The 5,000-nt window shown below is 33.9% G+C and overlaps 1 protein-coding gene across 1 annotated transcript in view; it reads left to right on the top strand.

The window, feature by feature from the left end:
- The window catches only part of SLC17A8 (solute carrier family 17 member 8), a 530,762-nt gene that overhangs the window by 334,763 nt on the left and 190,999 nt on the right, over positions 1-5,000 (top strand). The gene's annotated exons all lie outside the window — the stretch shown is intronic.

The following is a 5,000-nucleotide window of genomic DNA, read 5'->3' as shown; positions in this document are numbered from 1 at the left end:
ATGGGTGAGAACTGTCGAAGTCCAAATAATTGTTTCTGAACATATTTTTTCTGTGAACAGAAGATTCAAAACAGTTATTATTTCTGTTGATGGAAACATTAATGTCCAGAAAATAGACAGAGTCACCATGGTCGCCCATTACAAATTTGAGAAAACCAATACTTTCAGACAAACTATTGACAAACATATGGAGCTGGTCAATGTTACCTTCCCATAAGAAAAAAATATCATCTATGAATCTTTTGTAACATTTATTCAGAAAAAAACCTGGTAAGTGAACTAAAGTATCAGTTTCCCATTCTGTAAGAACTAAGTTGGCAAACGCAGGGGCCATCTTAGTCCCCATAGCCACCCCTCTAACTTGGTGATAAATGTGACCATTAAAATGGAAAAAATTATTATCCAAAACCAAAGAAATAAGCGTAGCCAAACTGTCTATCTGTTTTCTTTGAAACTTAGCATATTTGAGTAGGTAATGCTTAACGTATTCAACACCATCTATATGGGGTATACTAGTATACAAGGCTACAATGTCCAAAGTCACTAGAATGCAATGAGACAAATCAATATCAATATCATGTAGCGAGTTTAAAAAATCCCATGAGTCTTTAATATAGTGTGGTGTTCTTTGTACCAATGGATTGAGTACAAAATCAATGTATTCAGCAATGTTCTCAGTCTTTGTCTTTTTATTAGATATAATAAGTCTGAATTGAGGATTTAAAGAATTTTTGTGCAGTTTGGGAATACCAAATAATTTACCCATACATGGATTGGCAGACCACAAGAAAATGAATTCATCTTCTGAAATGTACAGATTGTTCTTTAAGAATTTTAATGTGTTGTCTACATGTTCAAAATGAGAGTTGACTGTGACCATGGTAACCTTTTCGTAGAAATCATCATTCTGTAACTCTTCATAAATTTTGTTAATATAAGAATTATGGTCCATGACTACTACTCCTGTCCCTTTATCCGCTTTCATTACTCTCAAGGTGGCATCATTCGACAAATCCGTTAAGGCTTTCCTTTCGTTTGTGAATAAATTAAACCATTTTTGCTTTGATTTAACTTGTAAAATATGTCTAACATCTTCTTCACACACTCGTAGGAATGTGGACAGGGTATTGGAGTAATGAAAGTTGATAAAGGGACAGGAGTAGTAGTCATGGACCATAATTCTTATATTAACAAAATTTATGAAGAGTTACAGAATGATGATTTCTACGAAAAGGTTACCATGGTCACAGTCAACTCTCATTTGAACATGTAGACAACACATTAAAATTCTTAAAAAACAATCTGTACATTTCAGAAGATGAATTCATTTTCTTGTGGTCTGCCAATCCATGTTTGGGTAAATTATTTGGTATTCCCAAACTGCACAAAAATTCTTCATATCCCCCATTCAGATTTATTATATCTAATAAAAAGACAAAGACTGAGAACATTGCTGAATACATTGATTTTGTACTCAATCCATTGGTACAAGGAACACCACACTATATTAAAGACTCTTGGAATTTTTTAAATTCACTACATGATATTGATATTGATTTGTCTCATTGCATTCTAGTGACTCTGGACATTGTAGCCTTGTATACTAGTATACCCCATATAGATGGTGTTGAATACGTTAAGCATTACCTTCTCAAATATGCTAAGTTTCAAAGAAAACAGATAGATAGTTTGGCTACGCTTATTTCGTTGGTTTTGGATAATAATTTTTTCCATTTCAATGGTCACATTTATCACCAAGTCAGAGGGGTGGCTATGGGGACTAAGATGGCCCCGGCGTTTGCCAACTTAGTTCTTACAGAATGGGAAACTGATACTTTAGTTCACGTACCGGGTTTTTTTCTGATGAAATGTTACAAAAGATTCATAGATGATATTTTTTTCTTATGGGAAGGTAACATTGACCAGCTCCATTCGTTTGTCAATAGTTTGTCTGAAAGTACTGGTTTTCTCAAATTTGTAACAGGCGACCATGGTGACTCTGTCTCTTTTCTGGACATTAATGTTTCCATCAACAGAAATAATAACTGTTTTGAATCTTCTATTCACAGAAAAAATACATTCAGAAACAATTATTTGGACTTATTTTTAAACCTATAGTCACACATGGATTCTCACTGACTCATACTATACATAAGGGAGTGACAGATTCCACACATACCCTTAGTTTTGCTTTACCCATATGTAGAGATTTATCTAACCTTAGAGATGTCTTATCAAAGAATTGGAAAATCTTACGATCAGATCCGAACATCAGAACTACTTTAGGTTCTACACCTAAGTTTGCATACAAAAGAACCAAGACACTAAAATCTTTCTTTGAAAACAATGACAACCATTGCAGTTTAACACCTACACTGAATGTTATCACACGAAAAGGAATGTACAATTGTGGAAAATGTGTGTGCTGTAAACACATCTTAATAGGGGATGCTTATAACTTTCCACACTGTAATTATACTGTATCTTTCAGTAACAGATTTGATTGTAATTCTTCAATGGTAGTATATTGTGCAGTATGTTCCACATGTTCTAATTTTTACATAGGCAAAACTGTCAGAAGACTTAGTGACAGAATCAAAGAGCACTGTGGTGCCATTAGAAATAAAGAACATATGAATGCTCAAAGTAAACACAGTATGTCATGCAATAACTTCATGTCTTTTAAGTTTTTTGTATTAGAACAAATACATGGTTTCTTTGGAGATGCGGACTGTAAATTACAGCTACAAGAACTTAAATGGCAGTTACGATTAGGGGCAGAATGTATTCCTGGTTTGAATGAGTCTCTTAATTTAAGGTGTGCCCTGAAATGGTTTTAATAATGATAGCTGTTTTTGACAATATGAGTTTGCATACTATTTTCCTTACTGTGGTGTTTCTTACAGCGCACTCACATATATACATATTCATAGGGTATTCATTCATGTAAATAGTGATTGGTATAGACTATGTCCTTACAGCATTAATTAATGCATATGTATCTTTTGTACAGTTGTTTACTGGTTCTATTGTGTATTTGTTATTATTCATGAGCTTCATGTTGTTATATTTACTGTGTCCCTTGACATTTGATCCATTCTGAAGAAGTTCCGATATGAATTAAAAGGAACGAAAGCTAAATGTATCACTGTGGGTTGTATTTCGTTCTTTATTTTTTATTTTTCTATTATTAATATCAGGAGTCTTGTATGTATATATATATATATATATATATATATATATATATATATACATATATATATGGGTCCACTTTGTAAATTTGAAATACTGCAATCTCGAATTTCACTATTTTGAACTTACAAAGTCGCATACTCACATTTCCGAAACCGGCAGAAGCACAAAATTCCAAATACCGAAGCACGGATATTTTGAATTTCTGCTTCCGGTGGTGCAGTATTTGGATGTTTGGGTTTCATTTTGGTAAGTTTGTGTGTGTAAGTATGTTGGTTAGGGGTTTAGTGTGTATAAGTGCGTGTTGTGACTGGTATGTGTGTGTTTGAGGGACTGTAAGATGTGTGTGTGAGTTTCGTTTGTGTTTCTGTTTGTGCGATCTTGGACTTAGAATACATAAGTAGGGGGTGTGTGGGGGGCTGGCTTACATGTAGTTTAGATGAATTTGTTTGATTGAGGGGAGGGGTTGTGTATGTTTATGTGTATACTGCATGTGTAACATAATTGCGGGATTTTGAATTTCACGGTTGTGTGTTTTCGAATTTGTGAGTTGTGGTTGGGTTTTCGGCTTTGTTGTTTCAAAATACTGAAATTCAAGATTTCAGTATTTCGAAATTACAAAATGGACCCATATATATATATAAATATATATATATATATATATATATATATATATATATATATATATATATGTGTGTGTATTGAAGTTTTTTTCTTTGGTTGAAACTCCCAAATGTTGTCATTTGTTTTGTCGACACACTTTGGTTGACAAAGCAGATGATTTACAAGTATGCAAGATACTCAGTTTCTGAGGTTAGGGCAAATGCCCCCTTCCCTGCGGATTGTGTGGACTAGGATTTAGAATATATTATTAATAGGTCATGTTGGGGCACAGCCCCCCACATGGTGGGGTGCAGGGGAGATTTCCCCTTGCAAAACTCAATGCTTTTGTCTTATTGTTCAACCTTTAGTTTGCATGTGAAGAGAATTTTTATTTGCAGATGCATAGTGCACTGTTGGCATTTGCATTGTTGACCATTTATGGTCTACATTACTAACATCAACATTACATTCAGGTGTTTCAGTTATAGTACACTGATATATCTATATCTGTATCTATCTATATATGTAAATACATACATGGATCCATCTAAAAGTATTCAGACAGCAAGGGTGGCATATAAAAAAAAAAAACACCAACCCAAAACAGTAGTCATAATCTCAGAACATGCAAATAAAACACAATTATTTTTTTTGGGGGGGATACCACTACCCCGCATAAATTATATATACCTGTTCTGAGATTACACAATATTGGGGAAACGGTAAATCCTTCAACCCATGATTGTGTCAATCTCACACCACTGTTGACAGCTTTCCTGTCAACCAAGTTAGGGAGGCAGGAAAGCCATTGGCATTCACATCATTTGACCAAATTAAGAGGAACCATATTTTATATACGTATATATGCTTGCTTTCTAGTCAGAAACATTTTAAAATTAAGTAAAATGAATAAAAATAATTTAATTAAACAAAGGAGTTAGGCCAGCAATTCTCATTATTCAGTTTAAGAGACTCAGTCAAATTTTAGGCCTTATTCCAAAAGGCTTCATCTCAGTGTAAGTGACATCTGCAATGAGTACAGGTCTTTTGAAATCTGGGCCCTCTTATAAGCTTGTTTATAGACAGGCCTTACACTGAAGTCACTAAAACCAAGAGCAAGATTTTCTGAATTAGTGCAAATTTACAGTGAGAGCAGTTCATTTGGAATCTGGCCCTTAATTACCACTGTGAAATATATTAATAAC

The sequence above is a fragment of the Protopterus annectens genome, chromosome 11.part0 (genome assembly GCF_019279795.1).
Source record: "Protopterus annectens isolate FY-2018-M chromosome 11.part0, PAN1.0, whole genome shotgun sequence".
Classification (NCBI taxonomy): Eukaryota; Metazoa; Chordata; order Ceratodontiformes; family Protopteridae; genus Protopterus; species Protopterus annectens.
Note: the sequence above shows the minus strand (reverse complement) of the source record. Positions and strands in the feature narration are given on the sequence as shown.